We start from the raw sequence: 20,592 nt of genomic DNA on the forward strand, positions 1-20,592 counted from the left end.
TTTTGGACTCAAGGTGCAGGGGCCGGGGCTTCCAGTACCTGGTCGACTGGGAGGGCTACGGACCTGAAGAGCGGCAGTGGGTCCCCCGCTCCTGGATCCTGGACCCGTCATTATTGACCACCTTTCATACAGCACACCCGGAGAAACCAGGTGGTCCGCCAAGGGGCGTCCGTTAAGGGGGGGGTACTGTCATGGTTCGGTTCTCAGCCCTGTTGTGCTTGTCTCTTTCAGTGCCTGTAACGAGGGGGGCGTTCCCCAGCGCCGCACCTGCAACGCGTTGGTAATCAAGGCTTTAAAAGGACTCCGAACAGCACTGACAGCTGTCGGATTATTATTTGCTCACCATTGTGTCCAAGTGTTCTCCGCGTTTTCCTATTGGTAAAGTTTTTCGAATCTGCCGTCGTCTTCAGTTAAGTTTTATTCACGTGTGTGTTTCCGCGTCGCCTTTGTTTGATATTTCCGTGTTCATTGATCCCGTGTGCATTTCGTGTCGTCCTTGCCGGTCGCAAGTGTTTTGTGTTTTTCTAGTCCTTGCCTTTTTGCAAGTGTTTTTGGTTACGTTAGTTCTCCTTGCCGTTTGCAAGCGTTTTTGGTTATGTCAGTTCTCCTTGCTGTTGCAAGCGCTTTTTGTTACATTCGCGTTCCTTGCCTTTTGCAAGTGTTTTGTGTTTTCCAATTCGTCCTTGCCTTTTGCAAGTGTTTTTTGTTACTTCCGTGTCCCTTGCCCGTGTGCAGGGACACCTCTGTAAATTTCGTTGTCTTGCCTGCGAGCAAGCTTTGTGCAATCGGTCTATCAAAAAGAATAAATCGAGATTGTTTTCTTCCTCTGAGCCTGCATTTTTGGGATCTGTTTTTCATCGACTCTGCTGAGTCGTCACACTGTTAGTTTTTTTGTCTCACAAAATTTCTTAGTTAATGGTGTAATTCATATATTAATAATTATTTATTAAATTGATTATTGACTCTAAATAATAGTGAATATTTTGGACCTTTTCTATTACATAAGTAGTGAATTAATTTTATATATATATATATACATATACAGAAATACATACATACACACACACACACACACACACACACACACACACACACACATATATATATATATATATATGTGTGTGTGTGTAGGTGTGTGTGTGTACAGTACATAATTAAATGCACTCCGTGAAGTTTTACAGTTTTACAGTATACAGTTGATACAGTATTTACCGCATTCACAAATTCTTTCCCCTGGTCCGTCAATATTCTCTTTGGTGCCTCAAACTGATGAAAAAATTTCAATATGCAAGACGATACTTGTGCAGCAGTTTTGTTCGGAAGTGGATATGCCTGTGGCCATTTTGTGTAATAATCTATCATTACACAAATGTATTCATTCCCATTTTTTGTTTTTGTAAGTTTTCCAATCAGGTCCATGCCCACAAGTTCAAAAGGGTGTGTGACCTAAAAAAGAATAATAAAGAAAATCAGATTAAGATCACCATCCTTGGGAACAATTTAAATAATTGCCTGTGTAAATAAAAAGAAATGCCAACCCCTATCTTAATATGTTAACATGCTGTTGTGCAGAAGTAGTAATTAACCTCCCTATTGGGTTTCAAATTACAATTTTTTAGCAATTCTTCTGTGAACCATAGATGATAAGCTATGTCGTATAATAAATCTACAGAATGTTTACCTTTATAGGAGTATACTGCACCTCCTTTTTTATCATTTTCTGGCTGGCCTGGCAAACTGTACATTGTGATACCTGCAAAGAACACATGTACATGAAAATGTTGCCATCAGCTAGCATTGTGGTTGTGGTTGATGATATTCCATGTTCTGTGTGAAAATAAAAGCACATGCACTAATAACTGTGTAAAATAATCTCGTAGAATTTTATTTAAAGCATATTAGCTTGCAGTATTGTGGGATTACCCGTTTATCAATATCAGCAGCCATTCCGGGCCAGTAATGTCACGGTGGGGGTGTGATGGACGGACCCAGAGGCGGAATAAATAGGCAGGGAGAAGTGGACTGACAGCAACTAGAAGGACTTTATTGACTGTGGTGGGGAAGGACGGGACGAGACTGAAGTGGAGAAGACTGGGCTGGACGTGTACCCAGATCATGGCGAGGACTTGGCGTTGCGTGAGGCAGAGACTTGGCGTGAGGCAGAGACTTGGCGTGAGGCAGAGACTTGGCGTGAGGCAGAGACTTGGCGTGAGGCAGAGACTTGGCGTGAGGCAAAGACTTGGCGTGGCTGACGTTGAAGACTTGGCGTGGCTGACGTTGAAGACTTGGCGTGGCTGACGTTGAAGACTTGGCGTGGCTGACGTTGAAGACTTGGCGTGGCTGACGTTGAAGACTTGGCGTGGCTGACGTTGAAGACTTGGCGTGGCTGACGTTGAAGACTTGGCGTGGCTGACGTTGAAGACTTGGCGTGGCTGACGTTGAAGACTTGGCGTGGCTGACGTTGAAGACTTGGCGTGGCTGACGGTGAAGACTTGGCGTGGCTGACGGTGAAGACTTGGCGTGGCTGACGGTGAAGACTTGGCGTGGCTGACGGTGAAGACTTGGCGTGGAAGACTTTGTAGACTTGGCGTGGAAGACTTGGCAAATGGTCAAATGACACCACTGTGACAAAGCATGCAGACAACAGCAAACAATGCTCCCACACCCGCGTGAGACAAACACCACTCCCTTATACCAACACTAATGACAATAACCGGACACACCTGGGAGACACAGCAGGGAGGGGGGACCAATCAGCACTACACATCAGGAAGGGAAGACACAAGCAGGTGGACAAGGTTAACATAACGAGACTGGGGGAGAAGACCGGAACACCAACAACCAACACTCACCAAAATAAAACAAAAACCCAACCCAAAAACCGAAACATGACAGTACCCCTCCACCAAGGGACGGCTCCCAGACGTCCCAAACACAAAACAAGCCAAAAAAGGGGAGGGCGGGGACGGGAACGGGAGCAAAACACAGCCCTCAACCAGGGTAGGAATAGGAGGACACAAGGGGGCGAAAAACGGCCTCACACAATGCCATAAACTCCGCATCCGGGGGTGGCCCAGGAGGAGGCAAAATCATCGGCCCAGAGGGCTGAAACTGGGGTGGCTCCGCCAAGGGCCGGTCCCCGTGGTGGGCCCGTCTTCTGCGCCGCCTGGCGCTAGGTCCCGGATCGGCCACCACGACCGCACTGCTTGGGGCGGACACCAGGCCCGGAGACTTTGATCGGGGCAGAGACGAGGAAGCCGGGGATTTGACCTGGGGCAGAGACGAGGAAACTTGAGACTTTGGCTGGGGCTGTGACGAGGAAGCTGGGGATTTGACCTGGGGCAGAGACGAGGAAACTTGAGACTTTGGCTGGGGCTGTGACGAGGAAACTTGAGACTTGACTTGGGGCAGAGATGAGGACGCGGGAGAAGGCGGCAACTCTGCCGTGACGAGGGGACCTGAGATGCCAATTGGCCGCGACGAGGGGACCTGAGACGCCAGGGGCTTAGGCTGCACAGGCGCTGCGGCCAGGGGCTGCGGAGGCAGCGGCACAGGCGTTGCGGCCAGGGGCTGCGGAGGCAGCGGCACAGGCGTTGCGGCCAGGGGCTGCGGAGGCAGCGGCACAGGCGTTGCGGCCAGGGGCTGCGGAGGCAGCGGCACAGGCGGTGCGGCCAGGGGCTGCGGAGGCAGCGGCACAGGCGTTGCGGCCAGGGGCTGCGGAGGCAGCGGCACAGGCGTTGCGGCCAGGGGCTGCGGAGGCAGCGGCACAGGCGTTGCGGCCAGGGGCTGCGGCGGCAGCGGCACAGGCGTTGCGGCCAGGGGCTGCGGCGGCAGCGGCACAGGCGAAGCGGCCAGGGGCTGCGGCGGCAGCGGCACAGGCGAAGCGGCCAGGGGCTGCGGCGGCAGCGGCACAGGCGAAGCGGCCAGGGGCTGCGGCGGCAGCGGCGCAGGCGAAGCGGCCTGGGGCTGCGGCGGCGCAGACGAAGCGGCCTGGGGCTGCGGCGGCAGCGGCGCAGGCGAAGCGGCCTGGGGCTGCGGCGGCAGCGGCGCAGGCGAAGCGGCCTGGGGCTGCGGCGGCAGCGGCACAGGCGTTGCATCCGGGACCGGCAGCGACGAAGTGGCCAGGGGCTGAAGCGGCAGCAGCGGCACAGGCAAAGAGGCCAGGGGCTGAAGCGGCACAGGCGTGGCATTCTTGGGCTGCCGAGGTGCCAGGACGAGGGCCTGGAGCCGGCGGGGCGCCGGAACGGGGTCCTGAGGCCGGCAGGGCGCCGGAACGGGGTCCTGAGGCCGGCAGGGCGCCGGAACGGGGTCCTGAGGCCGGCGTGGAGCCGGAACGGGGTCCTGAGGCCGGCGCGGAGCCGGAACGGGGTCCTGAGGCCGGCGCGGAGCCGGAACGGGGTCCTGAGGCCGGCGCGGAGCCGGAACGGGGTCCTGAGGCCGGCGCGGAGCCGGAACGGGAGCTTGAATCCGGCGCGGAGCCGGAACGGGGTCCTGAGGCCGGCGCGGAGCCGGAACGGGGTCCTGAGGCCGGCGCGGAGCCGGAACGGGGTCCTGAGGCCGGCGCGGAGCCGGAATGGGGTCCTGAGGCCGGCGCGGAGCCGGAACGGGGTCCTGAGGCCGGCGCGGAGCCGGAACGGGGTCCTGAGGCCGGCGCGGAGCCGGAACGGGGTCCTGAGGCCGGCGCGGAGCCGGAATGGGGTCCTGAGGCCGGCGCGGAGCCGGAACGGGGTCCTGAGGCCGGCGCGGAGCCGGAACGGGAACTTGAATCCGGCGCGGAGCCGGAACGGGATCCTGAGTCCGGCGGGGAGCCGGAACGAGGTCCTGAGGCCGGTGGGAAGCCGGAACGAGGTCCTGAGTCCGGCGGGGAGCCGGAACGGGGACGAGGCGCTTCCGCTGGGTCCAGGTAGGTGGGAGCATTCTGTCACGGTGGGGGTGTGATGGACGGACCCAGAGGCGGAATAAATAGGCAGGGAGAAGTGGACTGACAGCAACTAGAAGGACTTTATTGACTGTGGTGGGGAAGGACGGGACGAGACTGAAGTGGAGAAGACTGGGCTGGACGTGTACCCAGATCATGGCGAGGACTTGGCGTTGCGTGAGGCAGAGACTTGGCGTGAGGCAGAGACTTGGCGTGAGGCAGAGACTTGGCGTGAGGCAGAGACTTGGCGTGAGGCAGAGACTTGGCGTGAGGCAGAGACTTGGCGTGAGGCAGAGACTTGGCGTGGCTGACGTTGAAGACTTGGCGTGGCTGACGTTGAAGACTTGGCGTGGCTGACGTTGAAGACTTGGCGTGGCTGACGTTGAAGACTTGGCGTGGCTGACGTTGAAGACTTGGCGTGGCTGACGTTGAAGACTTGGCGTGGCTGACGTTGAAGACTTGGCGTGGCTGACGTTGAAGACTTGGCGTGGCTGACGTTGAAGACTTGGCGTGGCTGACGTTGAAGACTTGGCGTGGCTGACGTTGAAGACTTGGCGTGGCTGACGTTGAAGACTTGGCGTGGCTGACGGTGAAGACTTGGCGTGGCTGACGGTGAAGACTTGGCGTGGCTGACGGTGAAGACTTGGCGTGGCTGACGGTGAAGACTTGGCGTGGCTGACGGTGAAGACTTGGCGTGGAAGACTTTGTAGACTTGGCGTGGAAGACTTGGCAAATGGTCAAATGACACCACTGTGACAAAGCATGCAGACAACAGCAAACAATGCTCCCACACCCGCGTGAGACAAACACCACTCCCTTATACCAACACTAATGACAATAACCGGACACACCTGGGAGACACAGCAGGGAGGGGGGACCAATCAGCACTACACATCAGGAAGGGAAGACACAAGCAGGTGGACAAGGTTAACATAACGAGACTGGGGGAGAAGACCGGAACACCAACAACCAACACTCACCAAAATAAAACAAAAACCCAACCCAAAAACCGAAACATGACAAGTAAAATCTTTGACAAATGGCATGCCGTGTCTTCTTTTGCCCAGTGTGAGCTCCAGTCGCACTGGCATGAAAGTCGATGAAAATATCATTGGCCTCTTCCGACCCACACACAACTTTGATTTTGCTTTGTCTGGCTTTAGCTTTGTAGTACAAATGCTCTCCTGAAAAAGAAAATGGAAAGCATATTAACTCCTAGAAATACTTTACTATTTACTATTTAAATTTCTATCCTATTATTAATTTAGAGAGAAACCTGTGGCTTGGTTTAAAAAACAAAACAAAAACAAAACAAAAAAACAAAAAAACAAAAAGAACAAGTGAGAAAGGGGGGTGGGGACACACAGGCAAAGCAAATATTACTGCAAGTAGGGATTATTGTGTGTGATTTGCTGCAATAACCATTGCAATTATTTTTAATCATTGATAACATAACTAGTATTGTCTTAAAGAGGAAAATTATAGGGATGTATTAAAAGTTTTTATATCTTTTATGTTTCAACAGAAATAATATGAGAACATCTCAGAAGGAACATATCAGCAGCCAATATTGTTTTGGAAAGCTCTCTATAGTGCCAACACATGTCGCTCAATGTGTTTTGCACCCGTTTCTTGAGGAGACATGCGTAATTACTGGTGTAGAATAAATTCACCTGTATAGGACATGTACAGAAATTAGAAAAGTTATTTGTACATTTGGGGGAGTAGCATTAGCTGTCATTTCCATTATTCCACCTTTTCTTGTCTCCAATCAAGCTTAATTGTGAAGAGAAGAACATTCTGTTAATTGATTTTGACGTTTAATTATAGTACTTATGTCTGCTTACAGTCAAAAGAAACACGCAAAATGCGTGCATGATTTTCTTTTCTGGTCGTATTACTTTTTGGAGTACCCTAAACCAAGGCAACTTCGCCATTTGGCCGTCAGATTTTAACGACGTACTACTTGAAATGACTTTAATTAGTCTCTGAAAATACCACTCACCTTCCACGTCATATTTTGCGGACTTTCGACGAATTTCACTTTTTTCCTTTTTTGATATGCCCGCCGAATATAGCCCTTTGGTTTTGTACGTTAGAATTACGTTATGGAGTGAAGGCTCCATTTTCATAATAATACTAGACCTCTGTTTGGTGAAATGAGGTTATAGGCCTCTCCTTGGGGAACGTGAAAGAACTCCAGGGGGTTCGTGACATTAAAAAAACAAAATTAAAAAGTAGCATCCATGCAAAAATGCTTTAAAAATAATTACTAAAATATGCAAATAATTCAATAAAATAGAAGTTCATAAAACAAATGTTATTCAACTTCATAGACTTCAAAATTTTGATCTACCCCATAAGAGAATGGTTCGACCCACCGAGCATCACCTGTCAATCATGTCAAAACTTTATTTAAAATTAAGATAGTTACCGGTATTTATTTTTGAGAACAGATCTTTGACCAAAAGGAAAACAGTGAATAGTTATTTATTTTTGTGTGCATAAATCTATAATTCATTTAATTGGTTATTTCTTTTTAGTAAACTATTTTTATTTTCAAAAAATTCAAGAGATTAATTAAATGAAGTTCCAAAGTTTAATAAATCAAACAACACATTATTTGAATTATTTATGCTTTTCAACCAAAAATGCTTTGCAGTGGTTCGGGGGTAGGCAATAGCTGGAAGAAAAAAAATACTTACACTGTGGTTACATAAATGAAAAAAGGTTGAGAACCAATTGGTTAAAGGATAGACAATCAAATGCATCATTTGAAAAAATGTATAAAAGAGTGTTGTAATATTCTTTTTAAAAAGTAAATACTGAAACAAATGAGAAAACTTACCTAGCAATCAATCTGTTTACTGTGACTGCATCACCCATCGCAGATTGATACGTTGTCATTAAAAACAAAAAACAAAAAGACCAATAGGTAGGCTACATGCTATAAGTCCCCATGAGCATCCTAACCAGATATGCATGGGGATGCAATTCCAGGCAGTGCGTTTTTCCCAGGTTGCCTGATTATGCATCCCCCCCCAAAACAATTTCAGTTTGTCCAATCCTCACATGCTTTTCAGGGGAGGCCCAGGTTGCCTGATTATGCACCCCCCCCCTAAATCCATTTCTGTTTGTCCAATCCTCACATGCTTTTCAGGGGAGGCCCAGGGGACTACTAAGAGTAAGTGGGGTGAATTTGAAGTCCCCATGAGCATCCTAACCAAAGATGCATGGGGATGCAATTCCAGGCAGTGCGTTTTTCCCAGGTTGCCTGATTATGCATCCCCCCCCTAAAACAATTTCTGTTTGTCCAATCCTCACATGCTTTTCAGGGGAGGCCCAGGGGACGAGCAAGAGTAAGTGGGGTGAATTTGAAGTCCCCATGAGCATCCTAGCCAGATATGCATGGGGATGCAATTCCAGGCAATGCATTTTTCCCAGGTTGCCTGATTATGCATCCCCCCCCTAAATCCATTTCTGTTTGTCCAATCCTCACATGCTTTTCAGGGGAGGCCCAGAGGACTAGCAAGAGTAAGTGGGGTGAATTTGAAGTCCCCATGAGCATCCTAACCAGATATGCATGGGGATGCAATTCCAGGCAGTGCGTTTTTCCCAGGTTGCCTGATTATGCATCCCCCCCCCCCAAAACAATTTCAGTTTGTCCAATCCTCACATGCTTTTCAGGGGAGGCCCAGGTTGCCTGATTATGCACCCCCCCCCCCCCCCCCCCCCCTAAATCCATTTCTGTTTGTCCAATCCTCACATGCTTTTCAGGGGAGGCCCAGGGGACTACTAAGAGTAAGTGGGGTGAATTTGAAGTCCCCATGAGCATCCTAACCAAAGATGCATGGGGATGCAATTTCAGGCAAGGTGAATGTTAAATATGCCTGCTGGACTGCATCCCAACCTGGTCATCATCCATCATAACACTGAAGGACTGGCGTGTCATGCGCAGGATATTACGTGTCACCATGAACTGCATTTTGCTGATGTTTTGTGCTTGACAGAAACACACCTGCAGGGGTCAGTGGCTGCTGGAGAGGCTGTCTTGGAAGGCTACACAATGTTTCACCGCAATCGAAGTGTTTCCTATTCAAACTGTCCCGACTTGGCAACCAAGCGTGGTGGCGGCGTAGGTATTTGTGTCAAAAATCACATCAGAGTCCAGGAAAAGAGATATGTACAGAATGTGACTGATATTGAATTTGTCGTTGTGAAACTTGAAGCTCCCATCAATATGTTGATTGCTGCTGTTTACAGGCCCCCTGGACAGAGTCTGCGCACATTTCTGACAAACCTGCAAAGTTTGCTACGCTATCTTGAAGTGATGGACCATCATCAGATCTTGGTATGTGGAGATTTCAATGAAGATGTGCGATCGCCCTCACACAAGCCCATTCTTGAACTGTTTCTCTCAAAAGGTTACACACAACTCATTTCTACTGCTACCACTGACAAAAACACATTGCTTGACCTCATTTTTATCTCTCGACCTCAGTGTGCTCTACATTCAGGTGTACTGCAAACCTACTACAGCTATCATAATCCTGTCTTCTGCGTTTTAAACACTGAAAGGTAAGTCATAGCAAAATAATGCAATTAAGCAGTTAGAAACATTAGATAAGATTGAGGCTCAAAATGTCCAAGGTGTGTAATATTGGTAAATATTGTGGGAGGTGAGTGGTGGGAATGTTTTAAAAAGACTTGAGTCAAAAAGGGACTGACACATTTTATTTCTTTGACTCAATTTTTGTGTCAAAGAAATAACACAAACAAAAACTAGAGCTGCAAGCAGCTATAAAGGGCCCATGTTGGTTGTACTTGCATGTCGGGGTACTGGCATGTTTGGGTACTATTTCATAGGACAAGAACCATCTAAATTCTAAATCTTTTTGCCATGCTTTGTCGTTGCGAAGTTTCATAAAAAGGCCCAAAATGATGTTCAATTCCCAAAAGAAATGGCAGACTGCAAATTGCAGAACAAATCTCTAAACTATTCATGTTTGTGACAGGTCTGGTGTGTGCGCAAAGTTTTGTGAGTTTTTGCCCATGTTTAGACTAAAAAAAAGCAGCATTTTTCTTTACAAAAATGCATCGCTACAGCAAAGGCGTGCGAGAAAATGAAAAAAATTCGATAGGTTTTCATCTTAAACATCTTAAGATGAAACACACCAAAGTTGAAGACGACCGGATAAGTTTTGTATCAGGAGTCTGTTAAAATATGAGCCTTATAAAAGCCCCCAAAAATGGCTACAAATCCCAAAGTAAATCAAAATGGCAGACTTCCTGTTTGGTTTACCATATGGCTACAGAATACTTTTTTTGTAAGTTCAATGCTGATAGATATCGCTCCCAATTTTCACAAAGTTGAATCATACAATCGGAAAAGCTTCATAATAATGTCTAGAGTGCGCTAGTGAGCCATTTATTGCAAATTTTACACAAAAACTCTAAAATATTCGTGTTTATGACAGGTCTGATGTGTATGCAAAGCTTCATGAGTTTTCGCACGTTTAGACGGAAAAAAAGCAGCATTTTACTTGGCAAACAATGCATTGCTATGGCAACGGTGTGAGACAAAATAATGAACTTTCGATAACTTTGCATCTTAAACATCTTAAGATGAAACACACCAAGTGTGAAGACGGTCGGATAAATTCTATGGGAGGAGTTTGTTAAAATATGACCCCTAAAAAAGGCCACAAAAAATGGATATAAATCCCAACATAAATCAAAATGGCGGACTTCCTGTTTGGTTTAGCATATGGTTCCAAGAGAATTTTTTTGTACATCGTGGCCTGTTATGTATGCCTCCAAATTATCATAGCGCTAGGTGAAACGTACAACCGGGAATGCTTCGTTAAAGAGGAATTTTTTAGCTCAAAATGTGATGCCCGGCCCCTGGGGGACTTCCTGTTGGGTTTAGCAAATGGCACCAAGAGACTTTTTTGTACATTGTGGGCTGTTACATATGTCTCCAAATTTTCATAGCTCTAGCTGCTTCGTACAACTGGGAATACTTCATTATGAAGGATTTTTTTCCTTTGCAAACAGTACATGCCACGGCAACAGCGTGTGACGAAATAAAAAGCTTTCAATAACTTTTTATCTTCAACATCTTAAGATGAATCACAGCAAGTTTGAAGATGATCGGATAAACTCTGTAGGAGGAGTTCGTTAAAATAAGACCCCTATGAAATGGCCAAAAAAATGGCAACGTGTTCCAAAGTAAATCAAAATGGTGGACTTCCTGTTACGTTTAGCAAATGGTTCAAAAAGAGTTTTTTGTACCTTGGGGGCTGTTACATATGTCTTCAAATTTTGGTAACTCTCGGTGAAACGTACAGCCGGAATGAAAGCTTCATTAAGTAAGAATTCTGAAATGCAAAATTTGATGCCCCGCCTCTGGCAGACTTTCTGTTCGGTTTAGCAAATGGCACTAACAGACTTTTTTGTAGGTCGTAGTCTGTTACATCTGTGTACCAATTTTCGTAGCTCTAGATTAAACGTCCAACCGGCAATGCTTTGTTAAGTAAGAATTTTGAAACTCTAAATTTGAAGACCCACCCCCGTTATATACTCTGTCAAAAACTTTTGATTTTTTTACCATTATGTTGTCCCAGGTTTTGAGATGGTACAGCCCAAGTTTGAAGTCAATTCGGTTAATTGTGAAGAAGGGGGCAAAAGTATGACCCCTGTAAATGTGCAAAAATGGGCCATATTCGACATTAAAATACTCATACCTCACTTCCTCTCTATTTTAGGGTACACCTATCACAGAGGTATTTGTTCATCTGGATGTGCTACAGGTGCCACACAATTTTCGTAGCTGTAGGACAATCGTAGCGGGACAGGGATCCATTAAACCTATGTAGGGGGCGCTAAAGATCCATTTTTCTGTTATCATGTATGGCGACTTCAAAATATCAAATTTTTCGCAGGACCGATGTGTGTGTAAAGTTTGGTGAGTTTTTGTTCATGTTTAGTGTCTCAAAAATGCGATTGTTTGCGGAAAAGAATAATAATAACAAAGAAAAATAATAATAATAATAAGAAGAAGAATTCCTTCAGGAACAATAGGGACCTCGCAACGGAATCTGTCCTCATTTGCATGAGAGGTGAAACAGAAGAATTATGAAAAATGTTGAAATGGTGACATGTCAAGTTGAGTTTGGGTGCATGTGTGGGTGGGAGCGGTGTTTTTTTTTTTTCTCCTTTTAAATTAACATTTTAACATATGTATAAATCATTAGCATGAGGTGAGAACAGAAAACAGACAAGGTAAGTAGCACCATTCAATGCATTCTTTTTTTTTTTTTTTGGACATGTAATTTTACTCCCTTCTTATTTTAACAGGATTCTTTACTATACAGAAAAAGCAATTCCTTCCAGAATGGAGCAAACAGGTATCTAAGTGTGTTCATGTCAAGTATGTGAATTCTTAGTTGCTCATGAGTGTGCTGTATTAATTAATTGTAAAGCTGTTGTAAACAATGAAATGATTGATAGTTGAATATATTGTAAGCAATGTCCAAGACTGTCTCGGCACTCTGTAGCATCACAGAACATTGAACTCACTGATTCTGTTTTCTAATTCTCTCTCCAAAAAGACTTGGAGAACAAGTGCCAAAATATGTACATCACGGAACAGGGACTCTAACACCTGTGGCGGACAAGCAGGACTTCTCTCCATTCTTGTGTAAGTGTCAATAATGCAGCATATATTTCACAGATATTGTTATCACCACCTTGTACGTGTTTTTTTAATTGACAGACACTGAGACAAAGAATGGATTGGTCGTTGACTATTAGAAGCTTAACTTTGCTGGGATGAGATCTCTATGAGGCATGGCCATTCCTATGTAATGAATGGAAAAGGTAAGTAGCATCATTACACATCTCTTTTTGGGGGTTTGGGGGTTCAAAACAGTAAATGCAGTAATTTTACTTTCCTTTACTATTTGTAGGTTACTTATGTGGAGAAGTAGCAGTTCATTCCAGAATTAAGCAAAGCTACGCTCTTTAAAAAAAAAAAAAAAAAAAAAAAAACACAGAATCCCGCTCCCCTCCCCTCCCCCCCCCCCCCCCCCCCCGTCGCCTCTCCCTCCTCGCCTCCTCCCGCCCATCCTCCTCTGCCTCCCGGTCCCTTTTCCCTTGTCGCCCTCCCTCCTCCCCCCCCCCCCCCCCCCCCCCCCCCCCCGCCTCCTGCCCTGCAGCCGCCCTTTCGCCTTCTTGTCGTCTTCTCCCCGCTTCCCCCCCCCCCCCCCCCCCCTTCCCTGTCTGCCCTGCGGCCCCTCCCCCTCCCTCTCCCTGGGCCTGGGGCTCCCTCCCCGGCCCGGGCGTCGGGCTCCGGGGGCCGGGCGAGGGTTTGGGGCCTGCCCCACTCCGGTATAACTCCTGGCGCCCCGGGCGGGCTCCGGTGGCCGGTGGGCTGTCCGGTAGCCCTGCTGCGCTGGCTGTCCGCCCATTGTGGTGCCGGGTGGATGAGGTGGGGGGCGGGTGGGGGTGGGGGTGCTGGGGGGCGGGCGTGCCACCTACACCCGCCGGGTTGGGTGAGGCCCCGCTGGTCGCTCCTCTTACTCACTTCACTAGCTTGCACTATACACTTTGTAAATGTACACATAGGGCACACAACACATTTCTTGGTGGGGTGGGGAAGGGTGGAAACACCGTCTTCACCCTTCAACTCCCCTCCAATTTTAATGCACCTCACGTCCAAGGGGAGGGGTGAGTTGGGGCGGGGAGCCATCAGAGGGGATGGACTGCAGTGCCTGGCAGCGCTGTGGTCCCCCCCATTTGTGTCCCTGCCCCACCACTTTGTCCCTCCATTCCCTTTTTTAATGCACCACACATGTACATATTCATTTTTTTGGGGGGGATACGGGTGTGTCGGAGTAGGGGAAATTTTTTCCCTCTGCTCCGACTCACCAGCTCCCAATTTTAATGCACCACACGCACACACGCACACCGCTGGGCCTCGTTCTGCGGCCTTGGGCTCGGGGGTGTGGGCCGGGGCTGGGGCGGGGGTGTTCCGGGTGTCTGGGTCGGCTCGCCGACCGGTGTCCGCTCGGGTGGCTTGGGGGTGGCCTTGGTGCTGCCGCGGCCTGGGGATTCCGGGGGGGGGGTAGTGCTCGCTTTGCTGGACCGCGGTTGACGGCTTCTTTCTTTGGTGGTGGTCCTTATGCATGCCAGATCCGTCGCACCAGCATCTACTGAAACTCAACAGAAGTACCCTCTCCCTCCCACAGCCCCTTGAATCAGTTGGTGCTGGTGTCTGTGGTTCTCACTTTGCTTTATCTATCCTTCCCTCCTTCCTCTCTTTAGTTTTTCCTCTGGTCACTTGAGATCTTAATTTATTAGAAGTATGAGGTTTCTGGGGTTGGCATAAGACTCTGGTTTTGTAACCACGCAGGAGGGGTCTTGTTGGTGCTGGACTTCACTTTGATGGATTGGATGTACTGGCTTCTATGGATCTCACTCTGCCTTATCGATCCTTCCCTCCTTCCTCTCTTTAGTTTTTCCTCTGGGCTCTTGAGATCTCGCTAAATTTGCTGGAATTTAGAGGCTTCCGGGGTTGGCGTAAGACTTTGATTTTGTAATCATGGGGAAGGCAGGAAGTGTTTGGTCGGTGCTGGATTTCACTTTGATTTACCTTTCTTTTCTCTTTATTTCTTTTTTTTTCTGACCTTTTCTCTGGTCTCCTGACCATTTAAACCTCACGACTCTGGCAAGATTCTGAAGTACCTGGTTAAGGCGAAGGGTAATGGGATATTTATAAGGTTTTAGGTGAATGAATGAGTATAAATTTATACGTATTTGCACGCACGCACACGCACGCACGCGCACGCACGCACGCGCACGCACGCAAACGCACGCAAACGCACACACGCAAACGCACGCAACCCTGGCGGCGCACGACTTGAGGCCGTCGCCTCCAGCTCCTCGTCTGGAGGCGACCATCCCGCCGCCACCTCTGCTACTCGTTGGGCGTCAGGGACGCCCTCCTGACCGGCCCCGCCGGGCCCTCCTCGTCGGGCGTCGAGGACGCCCTCCTGACCGGCCCCGCCGGGCCCTCCTCGTCGGGCGTCGAGGACGCCCTCCTGACCGGCCCCGCCGGGCACTCCTCGTCTGGCGTCCGGGACGCCCACCGGACCGGCCCCGCCGGGCACTCCCCGTCTGGCGTCCGGGACGCCCACCGGACCGGCCCCTCTGGGCACTCCCCGTCTGGCGTCCGGGACGCCCACCTGACTGGCCCCTCTGGGCACTCCTCGTCTGGCGTCCGGGACGCCCACCTGACTGGCCCTCTGGGCACTCCTCGTCTGGCCACCTCTAGGCTTTTGGCATTTTGTTTGGTTTTTTTTGGACTGCCCTTGATAGTGGGCCATGCACCCTCCCGCCTGTTTTGTTGTTTTTGGACCTTATGGGACATCTGGGAGCTGTCCCTTGAAGGGGGGGTACTGTCATGTTTTGGTTCTGTTTAGGGTGGGTTTTTGCTTTGTTTTTTGTTGGGTTTTGAGTTTGTCATGTTTATGTTCTGTTTTTCTTGTCTTCCATAGTCTCGTTAAGCCTCACTGATGTCCACCTGTGTTTGCCTGCCCTTCCTCATGTGTCAACCAATCAGCATCCCCTTCCACTTGTGTCTTGCCCAGCTGTGTCTCATCGTGCTCAATTAGTGTGTGTACTTAGTTTTCGGTTTTCGCTTCAGTTCTTGTCGGTTCATTGTTCTTGTTTCCCCACGTCCATGCTCCCATAGTTAAGTCTGCTCGTGTATTGTTTTTCCCTTCGGTATTTTGTTATTCTTTGTTACCAAGCCCTGTTTGCAACTTTAGTTTTGTTTGATTAAATTTACTCCATTTTCGCACCTCTGCCTCCCTGACTTGTCCGCCTCCTGCATTTGGGTCCACCACCACACTTTTGAGTCCTGACACACGCACGCAAACGCACGCACGCACGCAAACGCACGCACACATACACAAAAAAAAGAGAAAAAAAAAAAAGAGCAATGATGACAAGACGTTGAATCGGTAAGACTGCCGAATGAACAATTCTGAGCTCTTTAAAAAAAAAAAAAAAAAAAAAAAAGAATCCCGCTAATGGAGCTAACAGGTATGTGAGTGTCTTTATGTCACTGATTTATTATATGTGGATACTTGGTTGCCAAAGAGTAGTATTTTTTATTTTATTTTTTTTTATGTTTTTATATGCAAGAGAGTACAGAAGGATTTGACTCGGCTTCTGACCTGGAGAGGTGTAAAGCAATGGTAGTTATTACTTAAAAAAATGGCCAGCAGGTGGCAGCAGATTATACGCGATCAGCCAGGGCCATTTACAAAAAGCTCATTTGGACAGTGGTTTCACCAGGAATGTGAATCGTGATAAAACGGATACAAATATACTTTTTTTTTTTTCCCCCCCGATGAAAGAAGACACTAATTTAATCAGGACTTTTCTTTATTATTGTGTAAGTGGTTGAGAAGAACTATGTCAGTCAACACTATAAAGAACACTATAACGTAGAATGTCTTTCACAGATATTATTATACTCCCCACCTTCTATGTGTTTTTTTTCTCCCATCTAGAAAAGAAGAACTCATTGGCTGTTGACTATTAGAAGCTCAGCCTTGTCTGGTGTTGTTCCATAGCACTAATATTCTCAATATTCTCAAATCCAGTCCGTGTTCTACTCTCTTCAGACCGTTTCTATTTACTGAAACAAAAATGTAAGTCTTTTCACACCATTTTTTATTTTTTTTGATAATGGCAGTAACTGCATTAATTACTTTACTTTTGACAAGTTCCTTATCTGGAGAAAGAACAGTTCATTCCACAATGGAAGACACAGGTATGTTAACGTGTTCACTGTTGTACTAATTTGTACATGGACATTTCATTAGACATCAGCATGACATATTACAATTTTGCTATGCAATTGTAGAAAAGGTAATGATTGTGATATTTGAACACATTGTAATCTATAGTCAAACCTTTCTGAGCCCTCTGCAGCATCACGCCAATTTTAACTAATTTGTCCCATATATTCCTATTGACAAAAAGAGAATGGGGGCCAAAACAGGTTCACCAAAGAACACTGACTGTCAGCAGGGTGACAAGAAGCAGGACTTCTCTTTATTGTTCTGAGTAGCCAACACGAATATTGTCAGGAAACACTTTCTTTAATTAATTATATCACGTAAACGTGTATGAACGTGAATAAACATTTAAATATTTAAATACATTCCACACTTTTTAATGTATATTGTCGTTTATTTCCGCAACTTTTCATTTTCCTCCGATAGTAAAAAAGACCCACGTAGTCTTGAGTGTGTGTGCGTGTTTGTTACATGGACTGAAAATGAACACAAGGGTGGGGGCTATGTTTTGGGGGTACATCCGGGTTTCGCGAGTGATAGAACTGTATAGAGCGCGTTTGGAAATAGGCTTCGAGTGCGTTCTGCTTCACTCCGACTGTTCACAACCTTAGAGTATCCTTCAAATGTGCCATTCGGTTATTCACAGTGACTCTAATAAGCAGAAGCGGTGCTCGCTTTCGCGGCAAAGTGCGCACAGTGCTCCCCCCCCACACACACACACACACGGTCGTCTTCGGTTGTCGTTTGTGTCGCTCTACCCGTCTTTGTTTTTCTCCTATCTCCCTCACGTCACTTTCGTGGGAAACAGCACAATTCCCACTGCGCTGTATGTTAACAAAACATTTTGATGTAAAATAATTGATGAAGATGAATTTTTAAATATGTGTTCATGTATCACTCTAAAAATGGTTTGGTTAAAAAAAAACTACCAATCGAGTAGGTTAATCTCATATTGGCTTGATTAATCAATAGATTGGTCAGACATTGACCATTCCGGGTGGTTACAGGAATGCCAATTTTATTGGTTAGCCAAACAACCAATGAAATTGCTTACATTAGAAAGTAAGTCTAATAGATCACTTGGAAATACGTTTATCGTATCAATTTATTGTATTGTAAATGTATTTATACTTATAAAATAGAGTTTAAAAATAGAAATGTGTATCTAGATAGGTCAATAGGCATGACCAGCTCCATGGCCTATTGGTAGAGTGTCTCACCTGACACTGGGATGTTGTAGGTTCAATCCTTGGTAGGATCATAACAAAGACTTTAAAAATGAGACCCATTTGAACACATTTACCAGAGGTAGGCTGTACCAAAAAAAATAAAATAAAACGTGGCATTTGCTGATACCAATTATAGTCATTATGTAGATTACCTGAAGTACATGTGGGGAAGCAATCATTTTGATTTGATCTGTTTTTTGTTTTTCTCCAGAATGGAGAACCTGTGGACCCCAAACCAACCCCAGAGGTCCTTTAGTGCAAAAGTGGTTGCTAGTATTGTGTCCACAAAATACAAAAATTGGGCCATAAGAGAGGATGGCACGATTGAGGCTGGGGCCTCATTCAAAAACACCGTGGCGGCCATTACAGATGGCCGCCACGTGTGCAAGTTCATTTTGTTTGAGGCCCTGGCCTCAGAAATTCAAATAGGCGGGACATACCGCTTTTCAAATTATGGGGTGGGGAAAGAGGAAGGCGTAATCCTCTCACGTGGAAATACAGCCATATATATAGCTGCGGCAATACACGTGCCAGCGCAAATCGAACAACAGGCAAGGGCCTTGCTTTTCCCTGTTGCAACTGAAGTTCCACTCAAAGATGCAATGGCAAAAGAAGCTGGAGCCCTGCTGACAACCGAGGGCACCGTTACTGATGTAATTTTACTTTAATATTTTGTTTTCTCACTCTCCCTTTCTCATTCTGTCTCTTGCTTCCTTTCTTCCCTATTCTCTTCCTCTCTTGTTCTCTCCCCCTGTTTTCTCTTTTTGTCTCTTACCTCCTCTATTGCACTCTCTCTCTCGCCACCACACTTTCTCTTGCTCTTATTCTGCCATATTTGCTCTTGTTCTCTCTCTCTCTCTCTCTCACTCTCACTCTCACTCTCAAACTCACTCTTTCTCTCTCTCTGAATAGTGTGTATGAAACATGTGCCTTTTTTTCTTAGATGCGCAGAATCCGTTTGGTTAAAAGCAAAGGAAGCACAGTCCCAATGGGAATCATATTCTTAAAAAAAGTAAGCAGATTTCACACTCACACACCCACACGCACGCACACATACGCGCACACACACACTCACCGGATGAAGCCTATTTCTAACATTGTTGCCATTCACATGCAGATAGACGAAACATAACCTGAAAGTAATTTATTACACAAAATACTTTTCAGTTTAACGTAAAAGTCTATGGAATATATAAATCTACATTTCAGCAGTTGGTACTCATTGGACATTTATTTTACAGGATGGAGTGGAGGTAAAAATTGTCAGATGGAGGGAGGCGAACCTTTTCAAATTGACGATTGGCAAGAAAATAAAGTTAAGCCACCTGAAAACATGCACCTCAATTTACGGATTTGAGCTGCATACCACCGATGCAACAGAAATAAAAGTGAGTATTCAAAAATGGGAATGCCAGGTATTTATCAAACATTACAATATATGCTCCAAGATTTCCCCATTAATACCTCGAAATCCTGCTCTGGAGGTACACTTTAACAGTACTTCACACCGAGTCTGTGCAAATCAATCTACGGTACAAACATTTCTAAGAAACTCATTCCAAATATGTGCAGTGCAAAGTATTGTGCATATACACTGTAAAAACAATCCCGTTGTTTTTACAGGGAAAAAAATGGCAGCTGAGGTTACCAGGGAAATTATGTAAAAACTACATTGAGGAAATGTAAACAATTTTACAGAATAACTTGTTTATTCTACTTGTATTGAATGTATAATAAACGGTAACTTATGCTGAATTATACTAGGATTCAATGTATAATAAACACAATCTGTATGTAAATTTTGCAGAACAAAATAGTACAAATCAGTATGTTCTTGGAAAATGGTCTTTCATTTGTGTAGCGCTTTACTACCTTACAAGGTAGCTCAAAGTGCTTTGACTACTCATTTCACAGCATCAGAAACAACTGGACTTAGAATATCTTGTCATTTGTCTTCAACGCACTCACACTGCGCCAGGATCGTACCAACAACCTTAGGTGTACAAGCCAGCCACTCTTCCACTAACCCATGTTAACCTGTTGTTCTTCAGCTGTCTGTAAATGACTGTTGAATCAACAAGTTTAAAAGTTACAAATTCAGTAAGGTTGTTTGTATCTGCACAGTATTTTTAATTACTAGTTATTCTGGTGACCGGAACTTCCAGGTTTTTTTCCGTAAAATAATGTTTACTGTATAGTAAATTCATGTGTAAAAAAATGTTCACTTTATAGTAAAACCATGTGTAAAAAAAACAAGCTTGTTTTTGTGGAACAAAACCTGGAAGCTGTGCTTACCAAATAACTCTAAAAAAATACTGTGCAAATACAACCTTACAGAAATTGCTTTTTTTTTTTTTTTTTTGTTTTTTTTGCAAAGAACAATCAACATTGCAAGGGATTACCAAATACAAAAATAACAAAAAAATAACAAACAAAAAAAAAGCAATTTCTGTAAGGAGAGGAAGAAGAGGTCCGAGATGTTACCAAACAAAAATACAAAAAAAATGCCTAAACCAAAAATAAAATACCTCAAATGACACATCCTTACAGACAATCTGCAGCATTACTCAGG

At 46.1% G+C, this 20,592-nt stretch overlaps 4 long non-coding RNA genes across 5 annotated transcripts in view; all 4 read left to right on the forward strand.

The window, feature by feature from the left end:
- Positions 1-20,592, forward strand: part of LOC144007448 (uncharacterized) — a 224,785-nt gene that overhangs the window by 62,673 nt on the left and 141,520 nt on the right. The window lies entirely within an intron of this gene.
- Positions 8,857-9,562, forward strand: LOC144007620 (uncharacterized). Of its 2 annotated transcripts, none has more exons than XR_013280248.1 (3): positions 8,857-9,057; positions 9,182-9,342; positions 9,420-9,562. It is a non-coding gene; the product is annotated as an uncharacterized LOC144007620 (long non-coding RNA). The 2 variants fall into 2 exon arrangements; XR_013280249.1 differs by having other exon boundaries at positions 8,857-9,053.
- Positions 11,525-12,982, forward strand: LOC144007621 (uncharacterized). Its single transcript, XR_013280250.1, has 4 exons — positions 11,525-12,327; positions 12,532-12,620; positions 12,696-12,799; positions 12,889-12,982. It is a non-coding gene; the product is annotated as an uncharacterized LOC144007621 (long non-coding RNA).
- Positions 18,236-19,392, forward strand: LOC144006972 (uncharacterized). The gene is made up of 3 exons (XR_013280006.1): positions 18,236-18,673; positions 18,964-19,032; positions 19,262-19,392. It is a non-coding gene; the product is annotated as an uncharacterized LOC144006972 (long non-coding RNA).

The sequence above is a fragment of the Festucalex cinctus genome, chromosome 19, assembly GCF_051991245.1.
Source record: "Festucalex cinctus isolate MCC-2025b chromosome 19, RoL_Fcin_1.0, whole genome shotgun sequence".
Taxonomy (NCBI): domain Eukaryota; kingdom Metazoa; phylum Chordata; class Actinopteri; order Syngnathiformes; family Syngnathidae; genus Festucalex; species Festucalex cinctus.